The sequence below is a fragment of the Phyllobates terribilis genome, unplaced genomic scaffold (genome assembly GCF_046119375.1).
Source record: "Phyllobates terribilis strain yellow unplaced genomic scaffold, ASM4611937v1 Scaffold_3__8_contigs__length_932513732, whole genome shotgun sequence".
Lineage (NCBI taxonomy): Eukaryota > Metazoa > Chordata > Amphibia > Anura > Dendrobatidae > Phyllobates > Phyllobates terribilis.
The window spans coordinates 885065193-885092382 of record NW_027362763.1 but is presented as its reverse complement, the minus strand read 5'-3'; the positions used below and the strand labels follow the sequence as shown (position 1 = coordinate 885092382).

General features: G+C 47.3%; 1 long non-coding RNA gene across 1 annotated transcript; it reads right to left on the bottom strand.

Moving 5' to 3' along the window:
• Positions 1–429: 429 nt before the first annotated feature.
• On the bottom strand, positions 430–26482 carry LOC141258385 (uncharacterized). Its single transcript, XR_012318316.1, has 3 exons — positions 26335–26482; positions 26182–26228; positions 430–523 (listed from the first exon to the last, which is right to left on the bottom strand). It is a non-coding gene; the product is annotated as an uncharacterized lncRNA (long non-coding RNA).
• Positions 26483–27190: the final 708 nt, after the last annotated feature.

Here is a 27190-nt window from a genome sequence, read left to right as displayed (position 1 = left end):
TTCCCTTTATTTTTTTGAGCAGTGTATAATAAGTGAGTACACTATATACTAAGGGACTATACTATACATAATAAAGCTACATTCCTAGTGTCCATGTGCAGTGTCGGTGTGCTGCCCACTTTTACAGACGCATTGAGCATGTCGTATTCTGATCCTCAAAATTGGACCAGAACAGGACATTCTCTGACCCTCACGGATCTCATTCTCAGATCTGTGATTTTGCACGGATGTGTAAATGAATCTATGAGACACCACAAGTCGTTGTGACGTCCGATAAAAAAATTCTGGCAGCACACAGACATATCACACGAATGTGAGAATGCAGCCTGAGGGATTTTACAAATAACATTATCACTCCAAGTCATACAGTGCAGATATAGAAAAATATTTACATCCTTACATATTTAGCGCTGGTGTCTCATCTAATTGCAGTCGCTTTCTGCCGTTTCTTCTCAATCTGGTCAGACCATAATGTCAACCTCTTCCAGCCATGACTCGTCTTGTCATGATGATCACCGTATCACTGAAAATAACAAGGTCACATATATTTTATACATACATGTGTCTCCCTTGCACTGTGCCCCTGAATACAGATATGTACCCCAATATTAATATGCTACTAGCCACACGCCAATCAAAATATAAAGTGATAAGCAGCACTATGCCACCCATTAACTATAATCTCCGCTGCCAATAAATATAAATTATTCATTGTCTGTGACTCTTGCAGCGTATTTCACCCATACTAATGAGTGGGGGGAAATAAGCAACAAAAGCATGTCTAAAATGTGGCAAAAAAAATGTATTTTGTGCAGCGTTCTTCCTGCCAACATATTAGGATATACAGCAGAATTTTCTGCTGAAAATCCTGAACGTGTGCACATAGCCTTAGTCCCTGTCCTGTGCTATTCACTATAAGTCCTTGATGGCATCATAATGAATTTGGAGGTAGGAGAAGACATTATCAGTAGTGTTGAGCCACCCCCGTAGTGTTCGAGTTCGGTTCGGTTCGTCGAACACCCGTGTGTTCGCCGAATTGTTCGTCGAACTGTTCGTCGAACACCTTCGAACACCGTTAAAACCAATGGCAGGCAAACAAAAACACATAGAAACACATAGAAAACACCTTCAAAGGTGTCCAAAAGCTGACAAACTGCTCAGAAGACATAACTAACACATGGAAAAGTGACAAGTACATATAATCATGCGAAAATAAAAGAGGTGGAGGAGTAAAAGGAGGGGGAGACACAGATATAGGCATGTCATGCCCTTCTAAAATCCAAAAAGTGAGAAGCCGACACGGCCAGTCCGCTCCTGCCCGTGCCACCTCCGTGTCGCCGGGTTTGTGCCAGAGCCGCGGTGAACCCTGACGGCCAGCCCCCCTCTCCCAATACTGGTGCCTGTCCGCTGGTGGGTCGAGCGAGCCCCCCTGTGGTGGAGGCAGCTCTAAGCTTTTTAATTTAAATTGTCTCTCTAATTTGAATGAATACACTTTAAATCCATTTACAAGGATCTATTGGAGGGCAAGTCTCATGCCAGCAGCCGCGGTAATTCCAGCTCCAGTAGCGTCCACTAAAGCTGCTGCAGTTAAAAAGCTTTTATAAGGATCGAGCTCGGCTGTCCACCGCAAGGCATCCTACTGCCAGTCCCAGCCCCTATGCCTTGGGGTGCCTCCTGATGCTCTTCACTAAGTATCCCATGGTCCCGAAGCATTTCCTTTGAAAAAATTAAGTGTCTAAACTACAGGTGGTGCAGCTTGCTTAACAGCCGGGATAATCCGCTCACTAGCAGACACTGCTACTAGGCACAAAGTATTTCCTGGGCTAGATGCAGTTAAAAATTTGTAATTAGATACTCTCGTTGGATGCTGAGAAAGCATTCCATAGAGTCTCCTGGCACGCCATATATGATTCTCTTAAAAAGCTTGGGGTAGGGGTCTAGGGGACCCTTTTATAGCCAAAATCACGGCCCTGTATCGCAATACGTCACCTAGGCTGAAGATAAATGGAACTGTAGCACCCTGAGGGCTCGGTTGCTACAGACGTATTGCACCTCACCCAGAGGTGTGATATCTCACTCTCAGGTAAGGATGGAGTGTGGATCAGGACCCGACACCTGCATGCATTACACCACATTGCCGTGGGGCAGGGCGACCAATATGCCCCTGAGATGGGCACGACAGTCCCTGTCCCTGGCTGGAGTGGGGGGAGGGAACACTGAGGAAGGGGAACCCTGTAGTGCAGGAGCAGGGAGGAAGCAGTTCCTGGGTGCATTGAGAAGGGAGTAGAAAAGGTGGGCACCATCTTAGTTCAGTGCAGAGAAGTCTGAGCAGAAGTGGCAGGGAGCAGGGGCTCTGCATGAGCTCTGCTCCGGAGGCGGGCCTAGTAACAGAGGCCCAGGCCTGGAAGAGGGAGAAGGAAGGAAGAGGAGCGGAGAAGGCTCCAGGAACGAGGAATGAAGGGATCCCAGGGGTGCGGACGGGCGAGTCGCCACCGCACGCCCGAATCCACCTGCGTGGAGGGGTCAGGCCAAAGGGGGAGACCGGTCACCGAACTAGTGGAGGCAGGAAACGACCCTCAGCTAGAAACCGGAGGCTCTGACATTTTATGTGGCGCAGCCCCTCGCTACACCCGCTAGGAAGGCACCACATAGGGTCAGGGAAACTGGCGCCAAGTTTACCAAGAGGAGGCCCGAGGCAGCCGGACAGAAGTGTTGGTAAGAAAGGCCAGACAAAGGACATACAAAGGGGGTCCTGTGAAGTGCTTCAAAGTTATCTGGGAGTTGTCTGAGCCCCTCACCTGGTGAGCACAGTACGACGTGGGCAGCCGTTACCTGCAGACGTGGTCTGGATAATAAGAACTGTGAGTAAAGGCCCTGAACTGCATCACTGACTCCGTGTCGTTACTGCTGCTGCCCTGCACCATCACCCCCATCCTCCGCATACACTGCCCTGAGGCTATACTCCTCCCGTGGGGAGTTATGCTACGCTCTGCTGCACCCACAACACCAGCCTCAGTGGTCTGCCCTGTAGCGGCGGTTCACTCTGACCGCAATCCACGGGTGGCGTAGTCGGACATTTAAACATGAAAACCACATAAATAGTTCCGCCACTGGTTTGACCGCCCTGAGCCACGGAACCGGGTCGCCGCCACGAAGACTACAACCACCAGCATCCACCAAAAAGGGTCCGGCTCCGGGTGTCCCAAGGCCCAGGGGGTGCGTCAGAACATTTTCATCACCTTTCACAATCACCAATGGGACAAGGCAGTGATGTCCTCTGTCCCCTCTCTTATACATCCTAGTGACGGAGCACCTGCTCTCATCAATTCGCCATAACCCCAATATTAGGTGGATTGAGGTGGGAGGCACCGAGTACAAGTGCTCTCTATTTGCTGATGATGTCCTAGTATATATCACTCAATCACATATATCCATCCATGCTGTTATGGCTGAAATAGATCACTTTGTTACATGGTAAAATTTTAAAATCAATGCAGCGAAGTCTGAGGCCCTCGATGTCTCCCTCCCCAAATCCATATAGGATTCCATCCAGTCCAACTTTCCCTTTGCCTGGCCCTCACAGGGTATCAAATACTTAGGAATTCCTATTCATAGAGACCTCTCCCATCTATGTTATCTTAATTTTGGGCCCTTTATTGAACAACTCCATACAGACCACGGTTGGCAAGTTAGAACTGTAAGATTCACTACGTGAACCACTGGTGTTTTGTGGAAAAGCACATGTACACTGCGTTCCAAATTATTATACAAAAAGTGTTTAGGAGTGATAAGGGAAGAATTTGTTTGTTTGTCAGTTAAACTCATTGATGGTGATGTGTGTCAGGGCTCTTTATATCACTGTAAGCAATTGCAGACACCTGTGCTAATTAGTTTGGCAGGTGTGTCCAATGAAAGGCAAGACTACTTAAGAAGGCTCTCTCACATTATTAAGCAGCCTACATTTTCTGCCAAAATGGGAAAGAAAAAGGATGTGTCGGCTGCTGAGAAGCAACAAATTGTGGAGTGTTTAGGTCAAGGCATGACTACAATCAACATTGTGCGATGATCAGGATGAAGTGTCTTGGCAATCAAGAAGTATGTAGCTGATTCACAGTACACACGTGTGCGTGCTGATAAGGGCAAATTGAGGACTCTTTCCTACAGGCAATTACGTCAGGTTGAAAGAGCAGCGGCAAAAAAGCCTTGTCATAGCAGCAGACAAGTTTTTGAAGCTGCTTGTGCCTCCAATGTCCCCCGAACAACAAGATGCAGGGTCCTTCAGAGGTTTGCAGCTGTGCATGCGCCATCCTGTCGACCTCCTCTATCCACTTCACACAAGCAGAAACGGCTCCAGTGGGCCAAACATTACATGAAGACTGATTTCAAAACTGTTTTGTTCACGGATGAGTGCCGTGCAGCGCTCGATGGTCCAGATGGATGGAGTGGAGGATGGCTGGTTGATGGACACCCCACGCAAACACGGCTACAGCGCCAACAAGGAGGAGGTGGAGTAATGTTTTGGGCTGGAATCATGGGGAGAGAGATTGTCGGCCCCCTTAGGATCCCTGAAGGCGCTAAAGATGAACTCCATAATGTATGTGGATTTTCTCAAACAGCACTTCCTGCCATGGTTCAAGAAGAAGAACCGTGCATTTCACAGCAAGATCATTTTTCTGCATGATAATGCACCATCTCATGCTGCACATAAAACATCTGCATCTCTGGCTGATATGGGCATAAAAGGGGACAAACTTATGGTGTGACCCCCATGCTCCCCTGACCTCTACCCCATTCAGAACCTTTGGAGCATCATTAAAAGGAGTGTCTATGATGGCGGGAGGCAGTTCACATCTAAGCAACAGCTCTGGGAGGGTATTCTGTCCTCATGCAAAACAATTGAAGCAGAAACCATCCAAAACCTGACAAATTCAATGGACGAGAGAGTTCAGAAGCTCCTTTCGAACAAGGGGTCCTATGTGAAAATGTAACATCACCTAGAATAAAGTTTTGAGTTGAAAACTGTTTGATTTCAGTTTCTAACAACCTGCTAATGCTTATAATTTCAAAAATGACCATTTTTTTGGTCTTTATTAAAATGAAAAGGTTGATCGAAAAGTTTGGGGGATCTAAGAGTGTGGCAACCCAGTAGTCATGATTACTTCGAATTCTGACAATATGAGGGTCATGCTGCAGGTAGTGCAGCAAGAAGGCACTTATGTGTCTTGCGCATCTCGGAGCCCCAAAATTATTTTCCGGGCTAGATGCAGCTAAAAATTATTTTTAATTATAAATCTGGTGAAGCTTTAGTATAGATGGCCTAATAGGATCAGTGCTGCACACTGCTACAAAGCCCAAATTATTTTCCAGTCAAGATACAGATAAACATGATTAGTAATTTGAAAGCTTAAAACGGTTGGTAGGGTGATTTTAACCAATCATCAAGCTTTTACTCTCCCCAGGATGACACAGGGGTAGAAAAGTCATTTCGGATCCATGATTTGTTCATCTTTATGAACGTGAGTCTGTCTACATTATCAGTGGAGAGCCGCGTGCACTTATCTGTCAGCACACCACCAGCAGCGCTGAACACACGTTCAGACAGAACGCTGGCTGCGGGGCATGACAAGATCTCCAAGGCGTAAGTGGCTAGCTCCGGCCATTTATCCAGATTGGAAGCCCAAAAAGAGCAAGGGTCCAGTGACACAGTCGTGGCTTCAATGTTTACTTGGAGATACTCCTGTACCATCGTCTCTAGGCGTTGACTATGTGTCAGACTTCTTGTCTCCTGTGGCCTTGCAAAGGATGGGCTAAAAAAGTGGTGAAATGATTCCGCAAAATTGATGTTACCAGCAGATACTGTGGTTCTGTTACGGTTTGAGTGCTGAACACTTGACGGTCCCACGGTTGGCAAGTTGGAACTGTGAGATTCACTACGTGCACCACTGGTATTTTGTGGAAAAGCACATGTAAGATTCTGCAACAGTCTCTGCTGATACTCCTGCATGCGTGCATCCCTTTCTATGGCAGGAATAATTTCTGCAAATTTACTTTTGTACCGGGGATCTAACAGTGTGGCAACCCAGTAGTCAGGATTATTTCTAATTCTCACAATTCGAGGGTCATGTTGCAGGTAGTGCAGCAAGAAGGCACTCATGTGTGTTGCGCATCCAGGAGCACCAAGTCCCTGTTGTGTTGGTGGCGAGGTAACAATCATGCTTCCTTCCTCTGTCCTCTCCCCCCAACCTCGCACAACAGAAATGTGATCAAGGTCTCCCTCATCTGATGAGTCTTCCATCAGTCCGTCCTCCACTTCTTCCTGGGCTCCTGCACCTTCCTCACTAGTTTGGCTGCTACCATGCGCCCTGGTAAAACCATCTCCCCCACCCTCACATGCCTGCCGCCTTGGTGCTGCCGACCGTCTGGACCTTGCAGATGTTAGCCCTTCCGCATACAACTCCTCCTCCTCTACTTCCTCCACCTCCTCTTGTGCCACCACCTGACTCCGAATTCTGTTTAACATGTGCTCCAGCATGTAAATCACCGGAATAGTCATGCTGATAATGGCATCGTCAGCACTAAACATCTTCGTCGCCATTTCAAAACTGTGCAGAAGGGTGCATAGGTCCCTGATCTGAGACCACTCCTCCAGCGTGATTTGCCCCACCTCTGAATCTCGTTGGCCCAGGATATACGTCAGAACGTATTGCACCAGGGCTTGTCGGTGCTGCCACAGTCGCTGCAACATGTGCAGAGTTGAATTCCACCGGGTAGGCACATCGCATTTTAGCCGGTGAAGTGGCAGGCCCAACGACTTCTGTAGAGATGTAAGTCGCTGAGCTGCGGGATGCGAACGGCGGAAGTGAGCACACAGCGACCGTGCCCTCTGCAGAAGGCCATCTAGTCTGGGATAGTGGGCTAAAAATTGCTGGACAACCAGGTTCAACACGTGAGCCATACAAGGCACGTGTGTGACATTGCCCCGGCGAAGGGCCGCACCCAGGTTTGCAGCATTGTCGCACACGGCCTTCCCTGGTTTCAGGTCCAGTGGAGACAACCATTCATGAAATTGGTTCTCCAGAGCTGACCACAACTCCTCAGCTGTGTGACTCACATTTCCCAGACATTTCAATGTAAAAACCGCCTGATGACGTTGAGCCCTACTGCCAGCATAGTAAGGAGGTGTGCAGGATCCCTTCTGCGCAGTTAGAAAGCTTGTGGCATGACCAGACAGGCTTTGGGTGCAGGTGGAAGACCGAGAGGAGGTTGAGGAGGCAGAAGCAGTGGAGGAACTTTGACATAAAGAGGATTGACGCACAACTCGTGGGGACGGCAAGACTTGGACAGCAGCCCCTTGTCCTGCTGTCACCATAGTTACCTAGTGCCCAGTCAGCGACATGTAACGCCCCTGTCCATGCCTACTCGTCCAAGTGTCTGTGGTGAAATGCACCCTGTCACACACAGAGTTTCTCAAAGAAGCGGTGATGTTGTGTGCGACATGCTGGTGGAGCGCAGGCACACCTTTCTTTGAGAAGTAGTGCCGACTGGGCATCTGGTACTGGGGCACTGCGACGGACATAAGGTCTCGAAAATCCTCTGTGTCCACCAGGCGGAAAGGCAGCATTTCTGTAGCCAAGAGCTTGCAGATGGTGAAATTCAACCTCTTAGCTTTCTCATGGCTAGGAGGAAATGGTCTTTTACTTGTCCACATCTGAGGGACCGAGGGCTGGCTATTGTGCTTAGACGGGGTTGATAAGGGTGTCCCCGGCAAACTGCCGGTCTGTGAGGAAGATGCAGGCGGACATGTTAGGTTGCCTTGATCCAAAGGTGGTGCTATCGATGTCGGACAGCGCTCAACACCAGCTGGTGTTACCACCTCCAAAGAAAGTGATGACCTGCCAATCACGCTGGCTGTTGCGGGTAAAGAGGTGGCAGGTCTGCGCCCCAAAACAGGTGTGACTGCTGTCCCCCCAGTCACAGAGGATGAAGAGGCCGCGGATGCACAAGATATGGCAGACGGTGATTGGCCCGGCCGGCTAGGCCGCATTGTAGCACACTGAGCTTCCCACTGCAACTTATGCTTCATGTCCATGTGCCGGTTCATGCATGAAGTACTCAAACTATGTATTTTTTGGCCTCTACTTAGCTTTTGCTGACAAATGTTACAGATAACACGAGTTGGGTCCTCTTTATCGATCTGAAAAAATGCCCAGGCTATGCAAGGCTTAGCACCCATGCGACCTGAAGAGCCACCACGACTTGTGGTGAGAGGCAGAGTTGTGTTTGAGGATGCAGTTGTTGACGTGCTTCCAGTACTACGTCTCTGTCCAGGAAGGCGCAACCTGACCTCGTCGTCACTAGCATCTTCCTCCACCTCCTCTGCTGACCTCATCTCTTGGCTGACTGTGGGTTGACAGTAAGTGGGATCTCCGACCTCATCATCATCACCCTGTGCGTTATCACACCCGTCGTCCTCAGAGCCAACCTGTTCCTGCCCTGACAAAAAACTAAAGTTGTCGCTCCAATCAGGTATTTGAGTCTTATCATCGTCTTCCTCATTGTCTCCACCAACAGGAGTTACAGTTTGGGAATGAGGGTCTACATTATGGTCAGAACCTTCTGCGTCTGGTCCTGGATCCGACTCATAAAGATTCTGGGCATCAGTGCAGATCATTTCCTCGTCTGGATTCACAGAAGCGCTGGAGTCGACCTCTGATTCCCAGGCTATAGTATGAGTAAACAGCTCTGCAGACTCAACCATCTGTTCTACCTCATACTCAGACGGGCAGCTGGAGATTTGGGAGCTGTGAGGAAGCAAGTGCGATTTGGGTGACACCTTTGAGGACTGGAGTATTTGTGATGTTGAAGTTGATGTGGAGGAGAGCCCACTTAAAGGAGCACTTGATATCCGTTGAAGCACCTGCTGTTTTTGTGCCTCATCTGGAATTTGTAGCGATTGGCGTGGCCGTAAGAAAGGGATCTTATCACATTGTCCGCTAAAAGAAGTAGACATTTTAGTTTGGCTGGAAGATGGTCTTTCTTCTGCAGATGTTACTGTTGCTTTAACACCTACCCCACGGACACAACCTTTTTTCCCCTTCCCAACACGCCTATTCCCCTTTCCACCAGCAGCAGGCCTTTTTCCACTCATTTTGGTGGTTAACTAATTCACAACTCTGGAGTTGTTTGCACAAAAAAACAATGGATGGTAACCGAGCAGAGCTGAGTGGCCAAACTGTGGTATTAGGCCAAAACTATTGGCTGGGTTAGATGCAGAAAAAAATTATTTTGAATTTGCAACCTGATGGAGGTCAGTATAGATGGACTAATACAAATAGTCCCACACACAGCTAGAAGCCCAAATATTTTTTCAGAGGTACTGTAGATGCAGATAAAAATTAGTTTTAATTTGCAACCTGATGGAGGTCAGTATAGATGGACTAATAGAGAAAGTCCGACACACTACTAGAAGGCCAAATATTTTTTCAGAGGTAGATGCAGAAAAAAATATATTCAGTTTGCAACCTGATGGAGGTCAGTATAGATGGACTAATACAAATAGTCCCACACACAGCTAGAAGCCCAAATATTTTTTCAGAGGTACTGTAGATGCAGATAAAAATTATTTTTAATTTGCAACCTGATGGAGGTCAGTATAGATGGACTAATAGACCAAGTCCCACACACTGCTAGAAGCCCAAATATTTTTTCAGAGCTAGATGCAGAAAAAAAATATTTTTAATTTGCAACCTGATGGAGGTCAGTATAGATGGACTAATAGACCAAGTCCCACACACCGCTAGAAGCCCAACTATTTTTTCAGAGCTAGATGCAGAAAAAAATTATATTCAATTTGCAACCTGCTGGAGGTCAGTATAGAAGGACTAATAGAACAAGTCCCACACACTGCTAGAAGCCCAAATATTTTTTCAGAGCTAAATGAAGAAAAAAATTATTTTTAATTTGCAACCTGATGGAGGTCAGTATAGATGGACTAATAGACCAAGTCCCACACACTGCTAGAAGCCCAAATATTTTTTCAGAGCTAGATGCAGAAAAAAATTATTTTTAATTTGCAACCTGATGGAGGTCAGTATAGATGGACTAATAGACCAAGTCCCACACACCGCTAGAAGCCCAAATATTTTTTAAGAGCTAGATGCAGAAAAAAAATATTTTTAATTTGCAACCTGATGGAGGTCAGTATAGATGGACTAATAGACCAAGTCCCACACACCGCTAGAAGCCCAAATATTTTTTCAGAGCTAGATGCAGAAAAAAATTATTTTTAATTTGCAACCTGATGGAGGTCAGTATAGATGGACTAATAGACCAAGTCCCACACACCGCTAGAAGCCCAAATATTTTTTCAGAGCTAGATGCAGAAAAAAAATATTTTTAATTTGCAACCTGATGGAGGTCAGTATAGATGGACTAATAGAATGATGCTATGCCCAAAAGATTTTACTTCACTAGGTGCAGTAAAAAAATTGGTATTCTATACACAGGTGTTATATCTTGCAACACAGATAGGCTACTCCACTGACTAACACACTCTGCAATAGGCCAAAAAGGATTAGCTTTGCTAGATTCAGCCAAATGCTGTGAAAAAAACTTGCACAGCACTGGCACAGACCTGCCTGGCAAAAACTGATAGGAACTCATGTAACCTAGTCCTGAAAAGGACTCCAATTACAATTAGTCTTTACTCCCACAACCTATCTATTTAAGAGCACAGACCTCCCTGATAAAAGTCGTAGGAAATGCTGTAACCTAGTCCTTAAAAGGACTGCAATCACAACTATTCCCTACTCCCAAGCTATCTGTATATTTGTGCGAAAATTGGCTTGAAATTAACAAGGTATAGCGCACACAGCAACAGCGGTGCCGTCTAACACGCAGCTGCAGCAGTGAGAAAATGGTGGCGACGGGGAAAATGGCTTGGTCTTATAGGGCAAGGACATGTGACATACACTGCCAATGACACATGCCCTTGCTTGTGTGAAAAAAAGCACTTCGCTCCGTGTGTGCGCTGCTGATAGGCTGACAGATTGCACCTCCCCACTGCAAATGCGGGAAAGAGAAAAAAAATGGAGATCCTCATTGTTCCTGCAGAGATCCATCCCCTGCCCCTCCCCCCACCCCGCTGTACACTCAAACTGCGTATTAACATTAATTTTCATCATTACTGAGAAAAAATCCAGTTATGATTTTGGTGCACGAACAGTTATCGAACATAACCTCGAACAGCCGAATTTTTCTCAAATTGTTCGTGTTCGCCGAACGGCTCGAACACCGCCCAAAACAGCTCGAATTTGAGATTGGCGAACAATTCGAGTAGAACAACGCTCATCTCTAATTATCAGGTACTTAGCATGGTCCACCTCCTCCCAATTCGTAACAAGTTCCTAATAGCGTCTTTTCCCACCTTTCAATTCATTACAAAGTGTCCTATGCACCTTACACCCTCCTGTCCCACACTCCAATAAAGTTCAAGTCCCTGATAGTGTCATAATTAGAGATGAGCGTTGTTCTACTCGAACTGTTCGCCAATCTCAAATTCAAGCTGTTTTGGGCGGTGTTCGAGCCGTTCGGCGAACACGAACAATTTGAGAAAAATTCGGCTGTTCGAGGTTATGTTCGATAACTGTTCGTGCACCAAAATCATAACTGGATTTTTTCTCAGTAATGATGAAAATTAATGTTAATACGCAGTTTGAGTGTACAGCGGGGTGGGGGGAGGGGCAGGGGATGGATCTCTGCAGGAACAATGAAGATCTCCATTTTTTTTTCTCTTTCCCGCATTTGCAGTGGGGAGGTGCAATCTGTCAGCCTATCAGCAGCGCACACATGGAGCGAAGTGCTTTTTTTCACACAAGCAAGGGCATGTGTCATTGGCAGTGTATGTCACATGTCCTTGCCCTATAAGACCAAGCCATTTTCCCCGTCGCCACCATTTTCTCACTGCTGCAGCTGCGTGTTAGACGGCACCGCTGTTGCTGTGTGCGCTATACCTTGTTAATTTCAAGCCAATTTTCGCACAAATCTACAGATAGCTTGGGAGTAGGGAATAGTTGTGATTGCAGTCCTTTTAAGGACTAGGTTACAGCATTTCCTACGACTTTTATCAGGCAGGTCTGTGCTCTTAAATAGATAGATTGTGGGAGTAAAGACTAATTGTAATTGGAGTCCTTTTCAGGACTAGGTTACATCAGTTCCTATCAGTTTTTGCCAGGCAGGTCTGTGCCACTGCTGTGCAAGTTTTTTTCACAGCATTTGGCTGAATCTAGCAAAGCTAATCCTTTTTGGCCTATTGCAGAGTGTGTTAGTCAGTGGAGTAGCCTATCTGTGTTGCAAGATATACCACCTGTGTATAGAATACCAATTTTTTTAATGCACCTAGTGAAGTAAAATCTTTTGGGCATAGCATCATTCTATTAGTACATCTATACTGACCTCCATCAGGTTGCAAATTGAATATAATTTTTTTCTGCATCTAGCTCTGAAAAAATATTGGGCTTCTAGCTGTGTGTGGGACTTGTTCTATTAATCCATCTATACAGACCTCCATCAGGTTGCAAACTGAATATATTTTTTTCTGCATCTACCTCTGAAAAAATATTGGGCTTCTAGCTGTGTGTGGGACTTGTTCTATTAATCCATCTATACAGACCTCCATCAGGTTGCAAACTGAATATATTTTTTTCTGCATCTACCTCTGAAAAAATATTGGGCTTCTAGCTGTGTGTGGGACTTGTTCTATTAATCCATCTATACAGACCTCCATCAGGTTGCAAACTGAATATATTTTTTTCTGCATCTACCTCTGAAAAAATATTGGGCTTCTAGCTGTGTGTGGGACTTGTTGTATTAGTCCATCTATACTGACCTCCATCAGGTTGCAAACTGAATACATTTTTTTCTGCATCTACCTCTGAAAAAATATTGGGCTTCTAGCTGTGTGTGGGACTTGTTCTATTAATCCATCTATACAGACCTCCATCAGGTTGCAAACTGAATATATTTTTTTCTGCATCTACCTCTGAAAAAATATTGGGCTTCTAGCTGTGTGTGGGACTTGTTCTATTAATCCATCTATACAGACCTCCATCAGGTTGCAAACTGAATATATTTTTTTCTGCATCTACCTCTGAAAAAATATTGGGCTTCTAGCTGTGTGTGGGACTTGTTCTATTAGTCCATCTATACTGACCTCCATCAGGTTGCAAACTGAATATAATTTTTTCTGCATCTACCTCTGAAAAAATATTTGGGCTTCTAGCTGTGTGTGGGACTTGTTCTATTAGTCCATCTATACTGACCTCCATAAGGTTGCAAATTGAATATAATTTTTTTCTGCATCTACCTCTGAAAAAATATTTGGGCTTCTAGCTGTGTGTGGGACTTGTTCTATTAGTCCATCTATACTGACCTCCATAAGGTTGCAAACTGAATATAATTTTTTTCTGCATCTACCTCTGAAAAAATATTTGGCCTTCTAGCTGTGTGTGGGACTTGTTCTATTAGTCCATCTATACTGACCTCCATCAGGTTGCAAATTGAATATAATATTTTTCTGCATCTAGCTCTGAAAAAATGTTTGGCCTTCTAGCAGTGTGTGGGACTTGTTCTATTAGTCCATCTATACTGACCTCCATCCGGTTGCAAACTGAATATAATTTTTTTCTGCATCTACCTCTGAAAAAATATTTGGGCTTCTAGCTGTGTGTGGGACTTGTTCTATTAGTCCATCTATACTGACCTCCATAAGGTTGCAAACTGAATATAATTTTTTTCTGCATCTACCTCTGAAAAAATATTTGGCCTTCTAGCTGTGTGTGGGACTTGTTCTATTAGTCCATCTATACTGACCTCCATCAGGTTGCAAATTGAATATAATATTTTTCTGCATCTAGCTCTGAAAAAATGTTTGGCCTTCTAGCAGTGTGTGGGACTTTTTCTATTAGTCCATCTATACTGACCTCCATCAGGTTGCAAACTGAATATATTTTTTTATGCGTCTACCTCTGAAAAAATATTGGGCTTCTAGCTGTGTGTGGGACTTGTTCTATTAATCCATCTATAGAGACCTCCATCAGGTTGCAAACTGAATATATTTTTTTCTGCATCTACCTCTGAAAAAATATTGGGCTTCTAGCTGTGTGTGGGACTTGTTCTATTAATCCATCTATACAGACCTCCATCAGGTTGCAAACTGAATATAATTTTTTTCTGCATCTACCTCTGAAAAAATATTTGGGCTTCTAGCTGTGTGTGGGACTTGTTCTATTAGTCCATCTATACTGACCTCCATAAGGTTGCAAACTGAATATAATTTTTTTCTGCATCTAGCTCTGAAAAAATATTTGGCCTTCTAGCAGTGTGTGGGACTTGTTCTATTAGTCATCTATACTGACCTCCATCAGGTTGCAAATTCAAAATAATTTTTTGTCTGCATCTACCTCTGAAAAAATATTTGGCCTTCTAGCAGTGTGTGGGACTTGTTCTATTAGTCCATCTATACTGACCTCCATCAGGTTGCAAACTGAATATAATTTTTTTCTGCATCTAACTCTGAAAAAATATTTGGCCTTCTAGCAGTGTGTGGGTCTCATTGTATTAGGCCATCTATACCAAGCTCCACCAGCTTTTCAATTAATAATAATTTTTCGCTGCATCTAGCCCTGAAAATAATTTTTCTTCCCAATAGTGGTAGCAATAGAAATATGGGGCGCGCTTGGCTTACAAAAATATACGCTTCATAACAAAAAACACCAGCTTAGCGCACTGCATTAATAAGATGGCATCATCGTCTCTCCCAGTGCTAGGCCTACTACCCAGGCTAGCATTCCTGTGCCTAAAACACAATGTATGGGTCCGCGCTAGCCACTATGCTGAGGGGTCTAAAGCTGCTGCTAACGCTTTATAACAATTCAATTGGCAGATTTTTACAGAGCTCTTCCACAATGCCCACCCATCGGGACAACAGTTGCCCACCTTTCCTATGGGATCTAGTGGCGAATAGTTGATGCCATTAATCAGAGCGTCAGTTGCCCCGTCGACGTGGCAAGCATACGGTAAGGCATGGGAAGAGTGGACACGACTAGTAGCAGGCAGACGGGTTGACCAATGTGAACAAGCCAGATCACAAGTCACCATAGAATTTCTCCACCAGCTAATGATGAGGGGCATATCAGGGGCGTCAGCGCAGCGGTGTCTGACCGGAGTAGCATTTCACTTCCAACTACTGAATTGGGGAGATGTGACAAAGATTCATCATCAGACAATCCATAAAAGGGTGGAAAAGGGGTCAGCCAAGTCAGGAGTGTAGACGTCCCGTCCCGTGTCACTAAAACTGATTTCTCACATTATATCCCTAACACCATTAACATGACACTCACAATTTGAAGCAACACTACTGTCTACTGCATTTGTGATCGCCTTCTTCGGGGCGCTATGCATAAGCGAATTAGTCCCTCAATCCAAAATTAGCACCAGTGGAGACTTATTACACCAGGACGTAGTCATAGGCAATAATGCAATACGTCTACGCATACACAAATCGAAAATGGTTCCAGCGGGCAGGGGCACTTGGGTACTTCTACAACCCACAAACGGTACACTGAGTCGGGTAACAATAGTAAAACCATATCTAACCATCAGATCACAAAGTAATTTGTTCCTATCACACATTGATGGGACGCCATTATCAAGATACCAGTTCCAAGCTATATTTAATAAATGCATAACATCGGCAGGGAACCACCCCAAAGATTACGGGACACACTCATTCCGCATAGGCGCGGCCACAGAAGCAGCAAGAGCAGGACTGTCAGAAACGAAAGTTCAGAGGATAGAGAGATGGTGATCCACGTGTTTGGCAAGATACATAAGACCGGACTTGTTATCCTAACGTGGTTTGTTTCTTTTACAGGTGACGCTAAGCCAACAGTGTGGGTGATAGGCCACTCGTATATATATTGGGCAGATTAAAGGGCGAAAGTCCGCCCAGGCGGGAGGAAATTAGAGTTTCATAACACATATTTCAACTGGAGAGGTATTAGAGGCCTGCTATGGCCACAGGTACTAATGGAGGTAATCAAGGTAGGGAGAGAGGCAAGATGTCTGGTCATCTTAGTTATACAGGCCGGGGGAAACAACCTAGGTCATCACAAGAGCGCATAACTAATGGCAATAATGAAACTAGACACTGAGCGCTTCAGAGAATTTTTCACAAAACTAGCTATAGTATGGTCAGAGATTGTGCCGATAGCGGTATGGCAAGGTGCGCGAGACATCACGGCCATCGAACGGACAAGGCGGGTAATAAATATTCGGATGGCAAAATTTAGAAGAGACAGAGACGGTGTAGTGGTACGACACCGACAACTGGAAGGAGATAAAGCAGGCCTCATACGGCCCGACGGTGTTCACTTAATGGATATTGGACTGGACATATTCCTGTCAGGACTCCAGGACGGAGTGGAACAAGCGTTAAGAGTGATGGGTGGGGGTCAGAGTCCTGCATACGAGTACGCAGGATCCTCCGTGGCCTGGAAATAGAAAGGACATGTTGGAGAGTTACACTTGTTGGCCAAGTTGCCGGAGTGGAGACCCAGGGCATGCTGCAACAAGCTGAATTATTTTAGAAATAAAATGTCTTTCTAATGGAATGAGTATAAAGAGTTAATAAAGCTGTGACCGATCCTCACCCATCCAGTTGTAAGAGTTACATTATTGTATTGTCAAGGAAAGGGGGGCGGTTAGGGGGGCTGAGCGTCTGGGTTTGGTTGGGGGTCCCCACAGTCTGCCTAGGCTAGATGCATTTAAAAATTCTTATTAGATACACAGGCGGTGCAGCTTGCTTCGCAGCTGGGCTACTACGCCCAAAGTATTGCCTAGGCTAGATGCAGTTAAAAATTCTACGCTGACTAGCAGACACTGAAGATTTGGAGCAGACCTCTGAGTAAACAGCTCTTCAGACTCAATCATCTGTGTTACCCCAAGCCATAGTGTATGTAGTTTCTTACAGTTAAAAGGGAGGGGGGGAGCGACCCAACCCACCTGGAATTGACGATGCCAACGTCACGTAAGACACAGCAAGGGGACTCCAAAAAGAGTTTCCATTTTTTCCCAAAATTGTGGCACAGACACCACTTAACCCTAGAACGCATACCTGGGGCCTCGCAGTCCCGCCCTGTTAATTGTTTTCTATTTTCTGCAAGATTACTTTAGTTAGAATTTTGAAACTCTAGGTATTCTTCATGTATATAGTTGTTTGTCATTTGAGTTTGAGTTATTCAATGTTATTTGCACACGGGCCTAAAAGGCCCCAGGTATATGAAAGTGTAGATTTTTATGGTCATGCGTTCTAGGGTTAAGTGGCATCAATTGCCCCACAGTTGCTTAAAACGGTTGGTGAGGTGATATTACCAAATCCTCAAGCTTTTAGCCTCCCAAGGATAACACAGGATTAGAAAAGTCCTTGCGAATCCATGATTTGTTCATCTTTATGAACGTGAGCCTGTCTACATTCTCAGTGGACAGCCGCGTGCGCTTATCTGTCAGCACACCATCAGCAGCGCTGAACACACGTTCAGAGAGAACACTGGCTGCAGGGCATGACAAGATCTCCAAGGCGTGAGTGGCGAGCTCCGGCCATTTTTCCAGATTGGAATACCAAAATGAGCAAGGGTCCAGTGACACAGTCATGGCTTCGATGTTCACTTGGAGATACTCCTGCACCATCCTCTCTAGGCATTGACTATGTGTCAGACTTCTTGTCTCCTGTGGCCTTGCAAAGGATGGTCTAAAAAAGTGGTGAAACGATTTCACAAAATTGCTGTTACCAGCAGATACTGTGTTACTGTTATGGTTTGAGTGATGAAGACTCGACAGTCCCGCGGTTGGCAAGTTAGAACTGTGAGATTCACTTCGTGCACCACTGGTGTTTTGTGGAAAAGCACATGTAAGATTCTGCAACAGCGTCTGCAGATACTCCTGCATGCGTCAATCCCTTTTTATGGCAGGAATTATTTCGGCAAATTTACTTTTGTACCGGGGATCTAAGAGTGTGGCAACCCAGTAGTCGAGATTACTTCGAATTCTGCAATCTGAGGGTCATGTTGCAGGTAGTGCAGCAAGAAGGCACTCATGTGTCTTGCGCATCCAGGAGGACCAAGTCCTTGTTGTGTTGGTAGCGAGGTAAGAATCATGCTTCTTTCCTCTGCCCTCTCCCCCCAACCTCGCACAACAGAAATGTGATCAAGGTCTCCCTCATCTGATGAGTCTTCCATGCCCATCGCCAGTTCATCCTCCACTTCTTCCTCGGCTCCTGCACCTTCCTCAACAGTTTGGCTGCTACCATGCGCCCTGTTTAATCCCTCTTCCCCACCCTCCCATGCCTGCCTCCTTGGTGCTGCCAACTGTCTGGACCTTGGAGATGTTATCCCTTCCGCATACGACTCCTCCTCTACTTCCTCCACCTCCTCTTGTCCGACCACCTGACTCTGAATTCTGTTTAATGTGTGCTCCAGCATGTAAATCACCGGAATAGTTATGCTGATAATGGCATCGTCGTCAGCACTAAACATCTTCGTCGCCATTTCAAAACTGTGCAGAAAGGTGTGTGGCGCCCCTGAGGGTGCAGTCACCACAGAGTTACTGCATCTCACCCAGAGGTGTGGTATCTCACCCTCAGGTAAGGAAGGCGTATGGCTCGGGACCCTAACACCTGCATCCAACACATACCCGCAGTGGGGTTAGGGCGAGATTGCTCCTAAGGGAGAGCACAGTCCCAGGTCCCTAGCTGGTGGGAGGATCCTATGTAGTGGGTGCTTAGGGGAGCAGCTTAGGGGAGCACATGACAGGGAGAGTATAAATAGGAAGCCATCTTAGAAAGAGCAAGCCAGTCAGAGGAGGAAAATGACAGGAGCAGAGGCTCGGCATGAGCTCTGCTCCGGAGGCGGGCCTAGCCTGGGAGGCCCAGGACTGAAGGAGAGAAGAGAGGAGTGGGAGCAGGAAGGCTCCAGGAACCGAAGGGACCCTAGGGCTACGGGCCATGCAGAAGGCCACCTGTACTCCCGCTGCTACCAGGAGGTAGAGGGGTCAGGCCAGATAAGGGGAACCGGTCCCTCAACTAGAGGAGAAACAGCAAGGCTCAACTAGAAACCGGAGGCTGCAGCATTTCATGTACTGCAGGCAAAAGTCCACACCAGTCTCACTAAGAAGGTAGCCACATAGGACCCAGGGGACGGAACACAAGTCGCCCGCCAAGGCCCGAGGATACCGGATAGAAGTGTCACTGGGTGTGAGGTGCAGGGAGAAGGCCAGAGAAAGGACACACAGAAGGAGGTCCTGCTAAGTACTCTGGAGCTATCTGGGGGTGGACTGAGCCCCTCACTGAGTACGCACAGCACGACGGGTGAGATAGCTCTGGTACCTGTAATCTGGACTGCAACAACTGTGAGTAAAGATCTTGGGACTGCATCACACGGACTCTGTGTTCATTACTGACTCCCTGCACTACAACCACCATCATCCACCCACACTGCCCTGAAGCTACACTCTTCCTGTGGTGAGTAATAATACCATTGCAGCAAAACCACCAGCTTCAGAGGACTGTTCCGCAGCGGTGGCCCCTTTGGCCGCACACTAAACAGGTGGCGTAGTCGGACATTATAAAATCCATATATACAAATTACCGTTGGATTGACCGCCCTGGGTCACGGACCGGGTCACCGCCACAGTGACTACAACCCCCAGCGTCTACCGGCCCGGCTCCGGGTACCCCACGGCCCAGGGGGCGCGTCAACTTCATAGGTCCCTGATCTGAGACCACTCCTGCTGTGTGATTTGCCCCACCTCTGGATCTCGTTGGCCCAGGCTATACGTCAGAAACTATTGCACCAGGGCTTGTCGGTGCTGCCACAGTCGCTGCAACATGTGCAGAGTTGAATTCCACCGTGTCGGCACATCGCATTTCAGCCAGTGAACTGGCAGGCCCAACGACTTCTGTAGAGATGTAAGTCGTTGAGCTGCGGGATGCGAACGGCGGAAGTGAGCACACAGCGACCGTGCCCTCTGCAGAAGGCCATCTAGTCCGGGATAGTGGGCTAAAAATTTATGGACAACCAGGTTCAACACGTGAGCCATACAAGGCACGTGTGTAACATTGCCCCGGCGAAGGGCCGCACCCAGGTTTGCAGCATTGTCGCACACAGCCTTCCTTGGTTGCAGGTCCAGTGGAGACAACCATTCATGAAACTGGGTCTCCAGAGCTGACCACAAGTCCTCAGCTGTGTGACTCACATTTCCCAGACATTTCAAAGTAAACACTGATGCCGTTGAGCCCTGCTGCCAGCATAGTAAGGAGGTGCGCAGTTAGAAAGCAGGTGGCATTACCAGACAGGCTTTGGGTGCAGGTGGAGGACCGAGAGGAGGTTGAGGAGGCAGAAGCAGTGGAGGAACTTCTAGATAAAGAGGATTGACGTACAACTCGCGGGGACGGCAAGACTTGGACAGCAGCCCCTTGTCCTGCTGTCACCATAGTTACCCAGTGCCCTGTCAGCGACATGTAACGCCCCTGTCCATGCCTACTCGTCCAAGTGTCTGTGGTGAAATGCACCCTGTCACACACAGAGTTTCTCAAAGAAGCGGTGATGTTGTGTGCGACATGCTGGTGGAGCGCAGGCACACCTTTCTTTGAGAAGTAGTGCCGACTGGGCATCTGGTACTGGGGCACTGCGACGGAAATAAGGTCTCAAAAATCCACTGTGTCCTCCAGGCGGAAAGGCAGCATTTCTGTAGCCAACAGCTTGCAGATGGTGAAATTCAACCTCTTAGCTTTCTCATGGCTAGGAGGAAATGGTCTTTTACTTGTCCACATCTGAGGGACCGAGGGCTGGCTGTTGTGCTTTGACGGGGTTGAGTAGGGTGTCCCTGGCAAACTGCCGGTCTGTGAGGAAGATGCAGGCGGACATGTTAGGTTGCCTTGATCCAAAGGTGGTGCTCTCGATGTCAGAGAGCTCTCAACACCAGCAGGTGTTTCCACTTCCCAATGAACTGACGACCTGCCAATCACACTGGCTGTTGCAGGTAAAGAGGTGGCAGGTCTGCGTCCAAAAACATGTGTGACTGCTGTCCCCCCAGTCACAGAGGATGAAGAGGACGCGGATGCACAAGATGGGGCAGACGGTGGTTGGCCCAGCCTGCTAGGCCGCATTGTAGCACAGTGAGCTTCCCACTGCAACTTATGCTTCATATCCATGTGACGGTACATGCATGAAGTACTCAAACTATGGATTTTTTGGCCTCTACTTAGCTTTTGGTGACAAATATTACAGATAACACGAGTTGGGTCATCCTTATCGATCTGAATAAATGCCCAGGCTATGCAAGTGTGACACCCCAGGGGTCTGGTTGCCACAGTGATAGAGATATTACGTCTGAGAGCAGGTGGGAGGTCCTTTGGTCAGGGATCCTGTGCATGCCACACCTCCTGCCCAGTCTTGGGAGGGGAAGGACTTCCCCTATATAAACCCAGGGCTGAGGCAGAGTGAGTGAGAAAGAAGACAGAACAAGAGTAGAGAAGAGAAGCAGCATAGCAAGAAACATCAGGAGCTCTGTGGGGAGCAGTGTTACAACGAGTCAGGGGCTGGCAGCTACAGAGCTCGCCCTGACTGAGAAGATTTCTTACCGGACCCGGAGTCCGAGGCTGTGGGGACTAACTCCTACCCAGCAGCAGAAACTGTCCGGCAGAGGATTTCAGGTCCTCTGGCCCAGAAGCCCGAAGGCACGGTCACACGCGTGGGACCAGCACCGCCATCGTGGAGCGGAAGCCATTAGAAGGCCCCGAGTCACCGGCCATACGGGTGAGCACCACACGGTACACTCAGGGACGTGGGCTACTTATTCCCGCCTCTAGCAAGGTAGCCAGAAGAGTACAGTTAGTTGGGAAGGCCTACAACTCCGCCTGGCCAGGGGAGATCCCATCTGCTCAAGGACTGACCAGGCCCCTATCACTAGCAAGTACTCCGGGAGGGTCTATCTTTGTCACCAGTAAAGACCCTGAACTACACCGCACCGTCTCTGAGTGGTTCCTGCTACCCCCATCATCCACGTCGGCTGCCCTGAGGCCATACCCCTCCCGTTGGGGGTTATACCATCCACGCTGCACCATCCTTCCACCGGCCTCAGCGGTCTGCCCTGCAGCGGCAGCTCCATAGCTGCATTCAACGGGTGGCGTAGTCACCAACCATCTACTGCTAGTACATCGCCGCTCAGTTTGACTCCCTGGGCGCGGACCGGGTCGCCGCCACGAGACTACAACCCTCAAGAGATCCGGCTCCGGGTAAGCTCCCGCGTGCGCAACGCAGCGCGACACAGGCCCAGGGGCGCGTCACAAGGCTTAGAGCCCATGCGACCTGAAGAGCCACTACGACTTGTGGTCAGAGGCGGAGTTGTGGTTGAGGATGCAGTTGTTGACGTGCTTCCAGTACTCCGTCTCTGTCCAGGAAGGCGCAACCTAACCTCGTCGTCAATAGCATCTGTGACGCCCCGCTGCGCTTGGTATCACAGATCCTAGAAGAGTGTATTGATGGAATCCTCCACAAGAGGCCCCCATAAACATTCACACATCTCCACCTTCCACCTCAGACCAGCAGAGGGAGCCCGTTAGGGATATAAATAGGGAAGGTGGAGCTAGGCAGTTCAGTTCCTCTGAAGAGTTCCTGCAGTAGAGAAGCCTAAGAGAGGTCAGTCTGCAGTGGAGCTCAGTCTAGTCTAGAGAACTCAGTTAATAGTTCAGCAGTGGAGCACGAGGCTCCTGCTAGCTAGATTCAGGGAGCCCAGATAGAGCTTAAGGTGTGCCGGCGTCATAAGATCGGTGAAGCGTGGCAAGCTGCCGTTAGTGTGTATAGCCTATTGAGGGCCCGAGTAGGCTGAAGGCGAGTGGCGAGTTAGTACATAAGGGGCAGAGGAGCTTAACCAGCTCACCCCGAAGCATTTACCGGACACCGGATCCGAGCTTACCGGGATCTCTATGACCCAGTAAGGCATAACCGGAATCCCTGGAGAACTACAAGTCCCAGGATCGCTAAGGTGCTGATACGTAACAGAGCCAGGAGACGCTTAGGCCCCGCATACTGGGAGCGTTAACTTCAAGAGAAGGCCCTACCACAAGGTCAGCCAGTGCAGGACAGAGACAAAGTTAGGCCTAGCTCCAGGCAGGTCAGAAACTTACTGCGCAGAGGCAAGAAACAGGAGGCCCTACACCCGCTCATTGGGGAGGATCCTGATATGCACCCTTCACCCTACAGTGCTCCAGGATGTGCCTGAATTTCCTCCAGTAAAAGGTACTGAAGTGACTACCGTGTCCGTTTCCGTTCTTGCTCTGACCCAGCTGGGTCTCGCCTGTCCTGCATTCCCCCTGCATACGCTGCCCTGAGACCTAGCTCCACCTGTGGGGAGCTATACCATCGAGCTGCCTTATCACGGGCCTCAGTGGACTGCTGCAGCGCTGGTGCTTCTCACCAGATACCACAGATGGTGTCACAAACTCTTATAAAATTAACAATTATCCACCCTTTTAAACAGTGACCCCAGGGTACGGGCCAGGGAGCCGACCACCGTGACATCCCAAAGGCCAGGCAAAGGCCCGGGTGACCTCATCGACTGGCTGACTGTGGGTTGACAGTAAGTGGGATCTCCAACCTTGTCATCATCACCCTGTGTGTTATCACACCCGTCGTCCTCAAAGCCAACCTCTTCCTGCCCTGACCGAAAAGTCAAGTTGTCGCTCCAATCAGGTATTTGAGTCTCATCATCGTCTTCATCATTGTCTCCACCAACAGGAGTTACAGTTTGGGAACGAGGGTCTACATTATGCTCAGAACCTTCTTCATCTGGTCCTGGATCCGACTTATAAAGATTCTGGGCATCAGTGCAGATCATTTCCTCGTCTGGATTAACAGAAGCTCTGGAGCAGACCTCCGTTTCCCAGGCTATAGTATGAGTAAACAGCTGTGCAGACTCAACCATCTGTGTTACCCCATACTCAGACGGGCAGCTGGAGACTTGGGAGCTGTGAGGAAGCAAGTGCGATTGGGGTGACACCTCTGAGGACTGGAGTATTTGTGATGTTGAAGTTGAGGTGGAGGAGAGCCCACTTGAAGGAGCACTTGATATCCGCTGAAGCACCTGCTGTTTTTGTGCCTCATCTGGAATTTGTAGCAATGGGCGTGTCCGTAACAAAGGGATCGTATCACATTGTCCACGAAAAGAAGTCGACATGTTAGTTTGGCTGGAAGATGGTCTTTCTTCTGCAGATGTTACTCCCCCCCCACCGCGGGGGGCTCGACCCACCAGCGGACAGGCACCAGTATTAGGAGAGGGGGGCTGGCCGTCAGGGTCCACCGCGGCTCTGGCACAAACCCGGCGACACGGAGGTGGCACGGGCAGGAACGGACTGGCCGTGTCGGCTTCTCACTTTTTGGATTTTAGAAGGGCATGACATGCCTATATCTGTGTCTCCCCCTCCTTTTACTCCTCCACCTCTTTTATTTTCGCATGACTATATGTACTTGTCACTTTTCCATGTGTTAGTTATGTCTTCTGAGCAGTTTGTCAGCTTTTGGACACCTTTGAAGGTGTTTTCTATGTGTTTCTATGTGTTTTTGTTTGCCTGCCATTGGTTTTAACGGTGTTCGAAGGTGTTCGACGAACAGTTCGACGAACAGTTCGGCGAACACACGGGTGTTCGACGAACCGAACCGAACTCGAACACTACGGGGGTGGCTCAACACTAGTCATAATTAATTGTGGGATGGGGAAGTACGCTATCAGGGACTTCATAAGTCCATTATAAGTCCCCCTTACTCCCATTCCAGTCCCCACCCCCTCATTGTCCTCTTCCCCACATCCCTCATTGTCCTCTCCCCCACATCTCTCATTGTCCTCTCCCCCACATCCCTCATTGTCATCTCCTCCACCCTCCTCATTGTCCTCTCCCCTACATCTCTCATTGTCCTCTGCCCCACATCCCTCATTGTCCTCTGCCCCACATCCCTCATTGTCCTCTGCCCCACATCTCTTATTGATCTCTTCCCCACATCCCTTATTGTCCTCTCCTTCATCCCCTGATTTCCGTCATTATCCTCTCCCCTATGTAATGGGGAAAAAATACACACTCACCTCTCCGTACATTCCCCCTAGTCATCGATTCTTTCTTCTCCGCCGTCAACTTTCTAAATGTCACAGGCAAGTGGCATGCTGACGTCATCAAGCCATGCGTGCCTGTGTCACAGAGAAAGCACCGGGCAGGAAGCTGAGGACCAGTTCCTGTGGCTCCAATAGAAGCAGAGCTGCAGGATCACTCCGCGCCCAGCACACCGCATATGATAATGGAAATCTGTCCATGGGCCTCCTGGAGCCTCGGGCTCCGAGCAACAGGCCAGATTGACCTCATTATTACCGCCCTGCAAGGGCCCGCCTCCACCTTCAGACACCAATGCACCCCTAAAAATGGAATTGTGTGTTCAGCTACCTAAGGTTAGTTACTATCTCATAGCCCCTTACAAAATTGTTAAGGGAATGGTAATAGCAGCTGAGGAAAAGCTGAGAGCGGCAAAGAGAAAGTACAGTTCTGGGACATTCAACAATAACTTCAAATAATTCTCATATTTAGCAAGGGTTGTATATGATGTGGGGCCATACAGTGCTATTAGATATTTGTAAAAAGAGTTTAACCATTTTGTTAAACAATAATGGGTTAAAAATTCACAAAACATTTTTATGTATGTTACTGTTGCTGCCTGTTCAATATACAGAACTGCAGTGGTTTTCAGGTTCTCCCACATGCCCAGAACTCCCACCTCATATTCTTTATAGATATTCCAGGCTGCAATGAGTCATCATTTGAGACAGCAGAAAAATGCAGGCACATGCGCGAAGTGCCAGCAAGTGCCCCCCTGGCTGCCTAGAAAGCAAGCATAAGACAAGCCAGTCTTCTTATAAACCATGGCTTATTTATTTAGTCTTGTAGCTATATATATCTACTTGTGGCTCTACATCTCTTGCTACATCACAAATTGGTTCTCACATTAGCACCAATGGTTTCATCATCGAAATAATTTATAATACATATTATAAATAAAAGTATACATTTCAAAAGTGAAAAAAACAAACCTTTGTATACTGTTTCAGATTCTTGCTTGAAGATTACCCTCAAACTACTGCAAGAATTAGGACAGAGATATTATTATATTAAAGAGAACTCAGGTTTTTATACCCCTAGTGGTGTGTATGTAAAAGGTGCTTTAATGCTGAGTAAATCCTTACTTTGCTTGTAGAAATCAGTTTTGCTGTTTAAGAGAAATCCTGAGTTGAAATTGTAAGCTAATGAGTTGCAGATACAGTGGGGTGGACATTGCACTTACAGCCCTCCTGCACTCTCTCTCTCTATTCTTCGCCTGCTGACTGCCACCTGTTTCTGACTGACACGTCACTGAAACATGGATGACCTGTTAGTTAGAGACAGAAGGCAGGCAGTGGGCGGGGGTATAAAATCCTGATGACAGGCTTTCTTTAAAGTAGCTTGCATTTATGTTTGTATGCTTAAATAACTAATAAAATTTGCTCAATTATCTGATTTTTTTCAGTATGTTTTAGACTTGTAGAAAAACGGAATATATTGTATGCATTTTCTACAAGCTTTATATGTGTCCTTTTTTACATGTGCCATTTTTTGTCAGTTTTCCTGTCCAACAAAAAAGCATTTGGGGGAAGACTAGAAAAAAAATCATAGGAGAGATGAGTGGATCTGATAAAATTAGAATTTGCCTGCTTTGCCAAATTTTCCTGAAAAAAATGATTTGCAGTAAATAAATTTGCACGTATGACATAATTAAAAAGCCTCTAATTGCCTGGAAAATGTGAAAAATACTGTGAGTTCAACTGGAGCCAATTGAACATGTTTTGGTCTTTGTAATGCAAATAAAGCCTGTTCAATGTCCAAATGACTTGTACCTATCTGGCTGGGGGGGAAATGGATGCTAACCAGAGGTAACCAACAGCGTATTTAGCAACACTGTTACGGATCCGGGTGGTGGAACCTCTGTGCTGCGGTGCAAGGAGGGGCCAGAGGGGCGTGACTAAGTATCAACTCGGTCCCACCAAGGTCGCACGGCGGCTCAGT